Source organism: Lynx rufus, unplaced genomic scaffold (genome assembly GCF_022079265.1).
Source record: "Lynx rufus isolate CCGP_SWC_20201006 ecotype Redwood Valley unplaced genomic scaffold, mLynRuf1.p SCAF_4, whole genome shotgun sequence".
In the NCBI taxonomy this organism is placed as follows: domain Eukaryota; kingdom Metazoa; phylum Chordata; class Mammalia; order Carnivora; family Felidae; genus Lynx; species Lynx rufus.
The window spans coordinates 6,350,742-6,363,442 of NW_025814856.1; the positions used below are offsets into that span (position 1 = coordinate 6,350,742).

The 12,701-nt window shown below is 40.5% G+C and overlaps 1 pseudogene; it reads right to left on the reverse strand.

The window, feature by feature from the left end:
- Positions 1-327: 327 nt before the first annotated feature.
- Positions 328-1,172, reverse strand: LOC124522859 (olfactory receptor 18-like; annotated as a pseudogene).
- Between the last annotated feature and the right edge of the window lie 11,529 nt (positions 1,173-12,701).

Consider the following 12,701-nt stretch of genomic DNA (forward strand, 5'->3'; position numbering starts at 1 on the left):
TGCCTGGGTCATAGATGAGAAATAAAGAAGGTTCTATAGTTACAATATGATTCATTCATGCATTGACTCTAATATAGGTAGGATCCCACAAAACTCCCTCAATCCCATTTAAGGTGTATCAAAATAAGCAATATTCAGATATGAAGCACTGAACAGATTGAAAGGCACAAAAACTACCAAAATTATGGAACCAAATGGGCAGAATTTCCAGTTCCAAGTGTTTGGTTTGACTGACTTTTCCACCTCCCACACTAAAAAAGGGGGACAAGGATTGAGAATGGGCTGTTCTGAGGTACCTCTCTGTGGCCCTCTTGATGGCCCTGTACCTCAGACTAGATGAAGGGGAGTGAGCATGGGGGTGACCACAGTATACACCACCAAGGCCACCTCACCCTTTCTGGGAAAATATGAGACAGCTAAACTGAGGTACACTCCAAGACCTGTTGCAGAAAATAAGCCAGTAACTAACAGGTGAGAGCCACAGGTAGAAAAGGCTTTGTTACTTCCCACCTGTGGATGGGACTCTTGGAATGGAGGCAACAATTTGAGTATAAGAGAAAAGGATCCCTGAGAGTGGAACACCACCAAAAATGGCACCAGTAAAATAAATTCATAGGTTATTGGTGGGGATTTCCAAGGAGGCAAGTTTGAATAGCTGAGAAGGGCCATGAAGGAAATGAGGTATATTTCCACATCTGTGAAGAAGGTAAGTTGTGACACCATCAGACTGTGCAACTGGTGAAAAGCTGATGAAAAAAGACACCAAAACCAGCAGGACACAGAGGTGGGTAGTGCAAGGGATGACAGATGGCCACAAACCGATCATAGGCCATTGCGGTCGGTAGATTGTCTTAACATCCAAAAAGAATAAAAATAGACATCTGAGACTACATAGGAGATGATTCTTCTGTGAGTATGGATGTCCGCAATCATGTTGGGGACAGTAGTAGAGGTGAAATGATGTCAGCCAAGGACAGGTTGGAGAGGAAGAAGTACATGGGGGTGTGGAGGTGGGGGTCAGAGCTGATGGCCAGGATGATGAGCAGGTTCCTGAGCACAGTGACCAGGTACATGGACAGGAACATCCCAAAGAGGAGAGGTTGTCATTCTGGATCCTCCAAGAGGCTCAGGAAGAAGAATTCTGAGATGAGTGTTAGAGTCTTTAATCCCATGTGGCTGAGACCCCTCCCAGGAAGGAAAAGAATCTTGGAATAAATGGCACAAGCAAACAGGCAGCAAGTGTGTCTGTATTTTGTAATCAAGCAAATCAAAATAAAGCATTCACACTTGACGACTGTGTACTCCAGTACTTTCAGCTATATTTCTCAGTGGTGGCAAACTCATCTCCTCTCAGAACTCTTTCCTCATTGATTTCTTGGCTAGTTACCTGTTTCTATATAAACACACTTTAGAGGGGAGCCTGGGTGATTCAGTAGGTTGAGTGTCCAACTTCGGCTTAGGCCATGATCTCATGGCTCCTGAGTTGGAGCCCCACGTTGGGCCCTGTGCTGACAGCTCAGAGCCTGGAGCCTGTTTCAGATTCTGGATCTCACTCTCTCTCTCTCTCCCTCTCCCCCGTTCATGTTCTCTCTCTCTCTCTCTCTCTCTCTCTCTCTCAAAAATAAACATTAAAAAAAAATTAAACACATTTTAGAGAGACTGAACCGAAGTGGGATAGAGGAACAAGGCAACTTAGGGTAAATAAATCAATGAACACAGTAAAATATCAGTCCCCTCTGCTGAAGGAAATATATGAAAGAAGTATCTTTCTCCCACCTTCCCCCCCAAAAAATCACTCCAATGAAAAACACTAGGAAGCAGTCAAATATAATTTATCTATATGCAGCGCAAGAAATTCTTTTAATTTAAAATATTTATAAATATTCTGTAATGTTACCTGCATTCTAAATTAAAGTCAAATATATTTAATCAGTTAGAATTAAAAAAAATTGTTTACCGTTTATTCATTTTTGGAGGAGAGAGAGAGACAGAGCATGAGGGAAGGAGGGGCAGAGAGAGAGGGAGACACAGAATCTGAAACAGGCTCCAGGCTCTGAGCTGTCAGCACAGAGCCTGACACGGGACTCGAACTCCTGAACTGTGAGATCATGACCTGAGCTGAAGTCAAATGCAAAACCGACTGAGCCACCCAGGCACCCCTAATCAGTTAGAATTTAATATGATAGCTATTTTCATGGATTTTCATCCTTATTTGGTTTTCTGATACCTATCCTCAATGGAAATGAATGCTCACGGGGCATCTGGTTGGCTCAGTCAGTAGAGCATGCAACTGTTTATCCTGACATTATGAATTCAAGTCCCACTTTGGGTATGGAGTCTGCTTTAAAAAAAAAAAAAAGAAAGAAAGAAAAAAAAAACAGGAATGAGTGCTCACTTAAATGTGAGTTGTCTTTTAAAAGTCTTTTTGATAATGGGGGCGCCTGGGTGGCTCAGTCCGTTAAGCATCCGACATCGGCTCAGGTCATGATCTCATGGTTTGTGGGTTCGGGCCCTGGGTCAGGCTCTGTGCTGACAGCTCAGAGCCTGGAGCCTGCTTCAAACTCTGTGTCTCCCTCTCTCTCTGCCCCTCCCCTGCTCATATTCTGTCTCTCAAAAATAAATGTTTAAAAAAATTAAAATAAAAAAAGTCTTTTTGATATTAATCTTAACCCTAGACTTTTTATGCAGGGTTATTTGTATTAACTTCACACCATTTCAGGGACTGTCTTTGTGACTGCCGTTGGCATTTCTTGTCTCCATCACATAGTGGCTTGGTAAAAGTGTTTAATAAAGTTTCTAATTCTAAAATTTGTGAAGCATTGTTTCCTTATCAAATCAACCCTCTTATTAAAGTCAAGGTTTTACAACCAGGGGAAATTCCAGAGCTATGTCTGAAATCCAGTCTTCTTAACCCTAATTAAGAACTTACACTTCTTAAATCAGCTCCCTGAAGGCAACTTGGACCTCCTGGCAGGTAACAATGTGATTGGAGAAAAATGCAAAAGACCAAAGTACAGAGAATAATATTATAAAAACCTGAATCATTTCTTCATGTATAAAATGGGGACAAAATGGAACTACCTTAGGGGCGCTTGGGTGGCTCAGTCGGTTGAGCATCCAACTTCCACTCAGGTCATGATCTCTGGGTTTGTGAGTTGGAACCCCACATCGGGTTCACTGCTGTCAGTGCAGAACCTGTTTCTGATCCCCCCCCCCACTCTCTCTGCCCCTCCCCAGCTCACTCGCTCTCTCAAAAATAAATGAACATTTTTTAAAAAATGGACATACAGGCCCCTTGATGGGTCAGTTGGTTAAGTGTCCAACTTTGGCTCAGGTCATGATCTCACAGTTCATGGGTTCAAGCCCTGCATCTGGCTCTTGGCTGACAGCAGAACCTGCTTTGGATCATCTGTCTCCCTCTGTCTCTGCTCCTCCCCCGCTTGCTTGCTGGTACTCTCTCTCTCAAAAATAAATAAACACTTAAAAAAGGAAATGAAACTACCTTACAGTGTTGTAAAAAATTAAATTTTTTTAACACTTATTTATTATTGAGAGACAGAGAGAGACAGACTGTGAGCAGGGGAGGGGCAGAGAGAGATGGAGACAGAGAATCCGAAGCAGGCCCCAGGCTCCAAGCTGTCAGCACAGACTCCAACACGGGGCTCGAACTCACAAACCGTGAGATCATGACCTGAGCCGAAGTTGGATGCTTAACCAACTGAGCCACCCAGACACCCCATAAAAATTAAATTTAAAAGGTGGGTGGGAGAGGGGAGAATAATAAGTGGATTAAGAGTACACTTATCTTGATGAGCACGGAGAAATGTATAGATTGTTGAACCATTATATTGGACACCTGAAACTAATATAACACTGTATGCTAATTATACTGTAATAAAAGTATTAAAAAATGAAATCACACAATAAAAAAATTAAATAATAAAGTGCTTAGGCCAGTGGGTCTCACTCCTCATTGACCATTGTAATTATCTGTATATCTTTTAAAATACCCTGAATAGCATGGCTACAGGTTAAATCAGAACTAGAACCAGTTAAGTCAGAATCTCTACATGTGAGTCTGTTGTAATTGTATAGACTGTTACTGTAATTGTAACATACAGCCACAGTTGAGAATCTTTGCCTTAGAATATTACCACTTGGTAAATGCCCCATTAATTTTATCTACTAATATTAATACCCACTCACTATATTAAAAATGTAAACATTCAGGGGCACCTGACTGGCTCAGTTGGAAAAGAATGTGACTCTTGATCTCTGGGTTATGAGCTCGAGCCCCATGTTGCATGTAGAGATTACTTAAATAAATAAAACTTTTAAAAAATGTGAACATTCAGGGGCACGTGGGTAGCTCAGTCCGTTAAGCATCTGACTTGGGCTCAGGTCATGATCTGACAGTTTGTGGGATCGGTCCCTGCATCAGTCTCCATGCTGATAATGTGGAGCCTGCTTGGGTTTCTCTCTCCCCTCTCTCTCTCTCTGCCCTTATCCCCCACTATCTCTGTCTCTAAGTAAACAAACTTAAAAAAAAAAAACTTATATTTATACAGATTTGCAATATTACCCATAAAATTTCAGTTTTCTTACTCTCCCTTCATGACCTTGTTCCTGGGCATACTTATCCCACAAAGGCAACCACTGTCATGAATTTGGCAGGTATATTTTTCCTGCCAATGTTTCCATGGTGTTAGGATTGAGTTCATATCCATAAACAGTCTTCCTGAAAACATAGCTGAAAAGTATCATACTACACATGTTGTCCCTGAAATGTTCTCATTAAACTTTAAGTCTTTCTGTGAAAGACTTCTGTGACCTATCTGGTTCAAACGCTTTAGTGATGCATAGTTCTGCCAGAGGAATAGACTTACTTTTATTTTTCAATTCCTTCCTAGGAAAATTCTGTGTAATTATCAAAATGGGGTGTCTGAATTCTTTAGCCACTTGAATCAGATTTACTTTTATAAGCGATACTTTTCTGTTACCTGGATGGATTTTGTATCCATTATATTCTAACCTGTAACTTATATCAATTTACCATCTGTTGCCATTAAAAAAGTGTTCATAGGGGCACCTAGGTAGCTCAGTTGGTTAAGGCTGACTCTTGATTTAGGCTCAGGTCATGATCTCACGGTTCGTGAGTTTGAACCCTGCACGAGGCTCCATGCTGACACTGTGGAGCCTGCTTGAGATTCTCTCTCTCTCTCTCTCTCTCTCTCTCTCTCTCTCTCTCTCTCCCTCCCTCTGTGCCCCTCCCGGGCTCGCTCGCTCGCTCTCTCTCTCTCTCAAAATAAACAAACTTAAAAAAAATTTTTAAGTGTTCATAATGCCAAAAAAAACCCCATTCTTTTACTTCTCCATTATCACACAACTGAGAATATCTATAATATATACAGACATATATACATACATATTCATATATATATGAAGTATAGTTGTTTGCATTGTACAAATCAGTGCACATTTAATTTTACTATCAGGTGCCTACATTTTTACTTCTGAGATATAGAATCGGGAATATCCCTAAAGTCTATCTAGTAATCTCATTCCATGATAGCTCACATGAAATTCTCAACTTGTAGAGGAAACAATATTTGCACATCTCAGATTTTCATAGTGAGATGGAAATAACATTACTCTTCATAGAAAATTCTATTAACTACAATATTCATGCCAGAAAGACCTCTATGAACCACTTAGCGCATTCTCCTAATTCACAGATAACCTCCCTGAGTCATAAGATGAGAAACCAATGGTTCTGTCTCCATTTGTTCCTCTGGGACAAAGCAAGCTTGAAAAAATATATATTTATTCAGCTTTAATGTAAGAGACATAGCCCTGAGACAGGAGTCAGGAGACCAAAGTCTGAGCCCCACATCTTTCACACACTAAATTTGGAGTATGCATAAATGTCTCAACCTCTTTCTGATAGCATTCTTTACCAGAAATGGGGAAAATGATATTCCCGGAAGTTTGGCTTTTAATATTCAGTTATGGTATTTTAATCAGTATTAAGTGACTTTTCAGTAGCTGGTTTGATGAAATTTAATCTTGAGAAATATTTAATAACTTTTATTTAATGACATGACAGAGAGGTCAAAGCTTTTCTTGTCCGAGGGAACTTGAGCGTGGTATGATCCTATATCCTAACTGTGAAATCCTAAAAGTGTCTCTGTTCATAAAGTAAAATTTATCTTCTCTTTCTCCCTCTTTTATTTATTTTTTTTTATTTTTAAAAAAAATTTTTTTTCAACGTTTATTTATTTTTGGGACAGAGAGAGACAGAGCATGAACGGGGGACGGGCAGAGAGAGAGGGAGACACAGAATCGGAAACAGGCTCCAGGCTCTGAGCCATCAGCCCAGAGCCCGACGCGGGGCTCGAACTCCCAGACCGCGAGATCGTGACCTGGCTGAAGTCGGACGCTTAACCGACTGCGCCACCCAGGCGCCCCTCTTTCTCCCTCTTTTAAACCTTTCATTATTTAAAATCTCCACAAATTTTTGATAACTGAATGATGTATATATTACAAAAAGAAAATAAGAGGTTCATAGAAAGTCCATGCCATGGAAACACATAAGCCTACTCTATCTTGTCTGTAGTCCTGTGGGATATTGCTGAAAAAGATAAACGCACAGGCAAGAAAGCGTCCAGTGGGTATAAACCATATCGCCGACTCTACGTTCATGTGAACTAAGGGGCTATGTAATGTTTAACAGAGATTTTTATTTGTTTGTGTTGCCAGTTCTGTGCTAAAGACCAAAAATCAGAAATGAGACTCGAGTCATTTCCCTTCACTCAGTATACTCAGTATACTTGTATAAGGACAAAATAAAATGTCGTGTCAGATATCCAGGGAAATCCGTACCTTGAGATTACAGGATATTTTAATAAAATAGTATGAAACTAGCCTGTTAATCATAAGAATATCTAAACTTTATTTTGACATTTCTATACACATTCATCACATATACAGTTTCTAATATACCATTTAATCCTTGCAACTAGCACAAAGGAGGAAGATAGTTTAAGGAAAATCTAGGAGCAGGGACAAGAGAGAGATCTGCCCTGAATAATAAGCGGCCGATCCTTCTATGATCCCTACCTTGATCTCAGCTATCTTTCCTACAGCTTGTTACTATAGTCTAGCTGGTGCAGCAAGGGATACCTATTACTCTCCCCTTAGGTCTACTGGAAACCACCAAAGGGAAAAGCACTTGGGGGGGGGGGGGCATGTCTCTGCCTGAAGTGATCCAGCAAGTAAAATGACAGACTGGATTAGTAGGAGGGAATAATGGCTAGGTGTCCTATGTCTGGAGTCTGGATGTGAGGATTCAAATCTGAATTCATACCCATTTTATTTCATGACTTAATACAAGTTACATTTAAATACCGTGTCCTCTTCATCTGTAAAATGATAATGTGCGTTCCTGTTTCTTGGGCGTCATTATACAGATGAAATGAAACAATCTACACAAAACACTTAGCTCACAACCTGCCGCTTAGGAAACCAATGAAAATTAGTATCATACTTACTGTCTTCATCATCATCATCACTTTGTGATTTTGGAGTACTCAAGGGACAGTTTAGAAAGACCTGATCATGCCATGTGGGAGTAATGCCTATGGGAGCTAGAACCAGTGTGGGAGGAAAGCAGAACACTGAATGAGAGTAAACCTCATATTGCTTGGAGTGGAAACTTTGCATGTTGGTGCCCTACCATCTGTCTAACCCAAATGTCCTGCTTGTCCTGACAATAAGGAAACTGTGCTCCCCCAGTGCCTCCTCCATCCACTATCTGTCATGGCACTCACTGGCTACGCTGTGACTTTGCTGGTGCATGACCAAGGAGGGACAGTGTGCTGCCCCTCTCCTGCCTGGTGAGTGGTAATGGCAGAGGGTTTGTCCCCAGGACTGGCAGACAGACAGACTCCAGCCAGGCCTCCTGATGGAGATTACTACTCTGCGAGGAGATACAGGTATGAAGCCCACTAGACAGGGACTAGCAACCCGAAAGGTTGGAGACACAGGCTGATTATGGTATTGTGGCCTTGAGAGCTGGATGCAGAGCTCATAATTAGCTGAAGTGGTTCACGAACTCCATTCCCTGTAGACTTCACAATCCTGGACAACCAGAGGAGAAAATGTGTCCTTGGTCCAGCTCAATTACTTCTGAGTCCCACCTCTTCCCAGGGGAAGTTCATCTGGCCTCCTCTAGTCATATAACCACAAGGAAGGCTCTTCCTGTAAAGACTTTTTCCACTTAAAATTTCCATTGCAATTTTGATTTATTGAACATTGATGATGAAATGATACCAGGCATATTGGCATCTTTATTGTTAACATTTCCCATGCTAGAACCTGAAAACATCTCTATATTTGAACGTATCTTTTTTAAATTTAAACTGTTTATTTCCATTATCTAGCACTCTTGTTTATTCTGAGTGTTTCTAGTTGTTTGAGTAGAATTATTTTATCTGAAATTACTCATCACTGTGAACAGTAAACACATTACAGCTATAAGGTGTTTCAAGTAGTATCTGATGTAATTACTCGATAAACCTTTTAGTTAAATCAAGCTGTCAATATTTATATAATGCTAACAATGTGCCACATGTTTTCAAAGATAAAGCAAGGTTGGTCTTTCACATTTTATGAATTGGATTCTCTCCTTCCCTTATAACCACACTCCTTCCATAACATAGGGAGCTCATGTCATATGGATGGCTGAGAAGATACTTGGTGCTTGCCTAAAAGATGTCAAGTGAGGTTTACACTAGAATGTTGCTCTCAGCCCCATCTGACCCCAATAGCTGTCTAGACTCTTCAAAACTCTTTGGTCTCTGGAGGCAGTATAGTTTAATATTAAAAATCATGGGTTCTGGATTCAGACATAGTTCTACCACATACCATGTAATTCCAGGCAATTAATGAGCTCATTTGTAACTCTATTTCACCATGTATATTATGTTGATAATAGGTACCCAACTCATGAAATCTTTGTGATCAAATAAGTTAATACATGGAAGTTAAAACAGTGAATGACACAGAATAAAAGCTCATTAAAGGTTAAATACTTCCTTTTACCTCTTCTCTTTTCATAAAACCAGGGCAGCCCCTTCTCTTCAAGTCATCTCTGAAACAAATCTTAGTTCTTTAAACTCTTCCAGAGTCTAAAAACGTGGGGGCAGTGAAGGAAGTGTTTCTGATCCAACAGAATGGATGTGATCCCTGCTCCATTCAAGCCACTCGACCAGTACTTTCTATCTGTATCTCTTATGTTGCTGAATGGCTTTAGTTTATGGCCAATGTTCATAATATATCTGCCTTAGACTAAACACAAAAACTTGTTTCTTGTTCCTTGCCTATTTTTAACACCTTACAGATTTAATATATTAGCCTTAAAATAGATTTCATAATTGAGAAAGTAACAGAAAAGCAACTATTAGTAAACTGAATCCACCAATCACCATGACTGGAGATGTAGTCCAGATGTGCAAGACTGGTCCATTATTTGAAAATCAGTGTGATCTACTGTATCGACTAGGCTAGGATATCAGTTAATGCAGAAAAGGCATCTGACAAAATCCAAAACCTATATTCATGATTAAAAAAAAAAAAAATCTCTGCAAACTAGGAAGAGGAGAACTTAATTTGATGAAAAGCAAACACACTGTTAGCAATAAAAAAGGACACAGCTTCACACAACTTGGATGGATCTCAAGGGGATTATGCTGAGTGAAAAAAAGTCTATCTCCAGAAGGTTACATACTGTATGATTTCATTTATATAATATTCTTGAAAAAACAACATTACACAGATGGAGAACATATTGTACTTGTTGAGGCTAGTGATGTAGAGGTTAGGGTCTGAATACAAAGGAGTTCTTTTGTGCTGATGAAACAGTTCTATATCTTGACTGTGGTAGTAGGTCCATTCATCTACACAAGTGCTCAAACTGCAAAGAAACACACACACACACACACACACACACACACACACACTCCATTCATATTGGTGAAATCTGAATAAGCTCTTGGATTTCTGCTGGGGAAAACTGAGTGAGGGATACATGGGATTTCCCCATACATATTTTTTTTTTTTTACTTTGAATCTATAATTATTTCAGTAAAAAATAATTTATGCACACATACCCCAAACTCAGGATGAGAAAGCTTAAGTGGCTTTTTAAAAGTCATAGAGGTAGGGTCGAAAATTGAATACTAGGAATTAGGTGTCTGCATTCCCCAGTCCAGTTTTCTTTCCATTCCACCAAGGAAGACCCAGGACCTTAGGATAACAGACACATAAACAGTATTTTTCTGCACATATCTCAAACATATTGCTACTGATAATGTTAATGGTAGAAAGTTCTGACTGGATAGGCTTATAAGTAGACTGGGCATAGCAGAAGACAGGCCCTGATACAAGTATCTATCTCAAAAAACTAGAATTAAATTAAACCCAAATATAATAGAAGGGAATAAAACCAGAAATTAAAGAATCAGAAAGAAGAGTAAAGTTCTCCTTTCTTTGAAAAAATTAATATATCTAAAGTTTCTTTGAAAAAATATCTAAATCCCTAACAGGATGAAGAAAAAGGAAGAAAACACACATATTACCACCATCAGAAATGAAAAGGGGATAGAATTACAGCTTTCAGACATTAAAAAGGAATTAAAGGCTATTATTAACAAATTTATGTCAACATGTTTGAAAAGTTATGGAATGGACAGATACAATTTAGCAAAACTAACACAAAAACAAATAAAAAACCTGAATAATCTTTTGTCATATATAAATAATTTGGTGTAATTCATCAGTGAAACTATCTTAAAAAAACTTTTGTGAAGAAAACCCAAAAGATTCACTGGTGAATTATTCCAAACATAAAAGGCCTAACAGGTCCAATTTTACACAAAGTGTTTCAGAACAGTTTCTAGCTCCTTTTAAGAGGCAATATAAATCTGATATAAAACACAGACAAGTATATTAAAAGAAACTACAAGATAAGCCTCTAATTACCAGACATAACTAATTCTAGCAAAGTGAAAAGGCTAATTGGCTAATATATACCATGTCCAAGTGTGGCTCATTCCAGATACACATGTTATTTTACCATCTGAAAATCAAGGAATGTAGTTAATTCACCATATTAATAAACTGAAGGATTTTTGTTGTTGTTGTTAAGACCATGATTCACGCAGAAAAGGCACTGGATAAATATCAATATTCACTCACAACAATAAAAAAATACTCGACAAATTGGGGATAAAATGAAATCGCCTTCATTATTATTTTTTGAAAGACATTCTCTATTTTTTTTTTAACATTTTTGTTTAAGTAATCTCTACACCCAACGTGGGGCTCGAACTCATGACCCTGAGACCAAGAGTCAGATGCTCTTATGGTCGGAGGAGGAGCCAAGATGGCAGAACAGCATGGAAGCTTTTTTTGCATCTCACATCCATGAAATGCAGCCAGATCAACACTGAACCATCCTGCACACCTAGAAAACTGATCTGAGGATTAACACAACAATCCACACAATCTGAACCACAGAACTCAGCAGGTATGTGGCACGGAGAGGTGAACTGGGGGAGAGAGAAGCCACAGAAAGCAGGGAGCTGTTTTTGCTTATGCAGAGAGGACACAGATGTGGGGAGTACGGGAAAAGCACCCCTCCCCCCAAAGCAGCTGGAGAGAAAGTGGAAAAGTGGAAACAGCCACAGGGGCTGAACTAAAAAGGGAGAAAGGAGAAAGGAGAGGGTTTAAATTCCACTAAAACTCTACAAACAGGGAGCGCAGAGTCTGAAACTCTCCAGTTCCATACCTGGGGGTGCTCTGGTGGGAAGGGCAAGTCCCCAGGAGCAGAGTGGAGTCCGGGGGGGGGCTTCGGGCCACACGGGGAGAGGCGGTTCCCCTGCTGGGAGGACAGCTGGTAGAGGCTGTGTGGCCCCCACACAGGCAAAGGTGCCAGCAGACAGGAGAACAACATTTGCTGGTGCTGGAACAAGGTCGTTAAGGGGGAAGCCCGGTGCCAGACGCGTGCTGCGATTTCCCATAATCCCTGAAACAGGAACTTTTTCTGGGGCGGGTGGGCACCCGGCCACAGTCCCTCGAATGTTCCTGGGTGCTGCTAGCACCCGCCATTGTTCGGTGAGACCCTCCCCCTGAAGGTCTGAGTGGGGGGGAGGGGAAGCCGCATTCCTTCATAAGTAAGGGGTCAGGAAACACAGCCGCGTCTGGGATAAAACTCAGTAGGGAGGTGCCACCTGGCAACCTGATGGCTTGCTCACGGACAGTGTAAAAGCAGGGAGTGGACGGAAGCCAGAGACAAAGGATAGGTACACGATTGCTGGTCGGGGAGAACAGAGTTCTGATAATAGTCTGACTAGCTGGATGACGCCATTTTCACCCCGCTCGCGCATGTGCATACACACCGACAGGGGCCGCAACAATTGACCCTAGTAAATTAAGCAGCGCCACGTAGTGGAGAACAGAGCCTTTACACTAAACCCCGCCCAACCGGGCCAACGTCGCTCTTCAGAAACACCACAAGTCTCTCTGCCCGCTTAGTTTACATACTGTAAATTGCTTCATAGTTTGATGTTAGGGGAAAATGATGTAATTTAAATTGTATTTCTATCTGTTTGCTGGTCCACCTATTCAATTTTTTTTCTTCT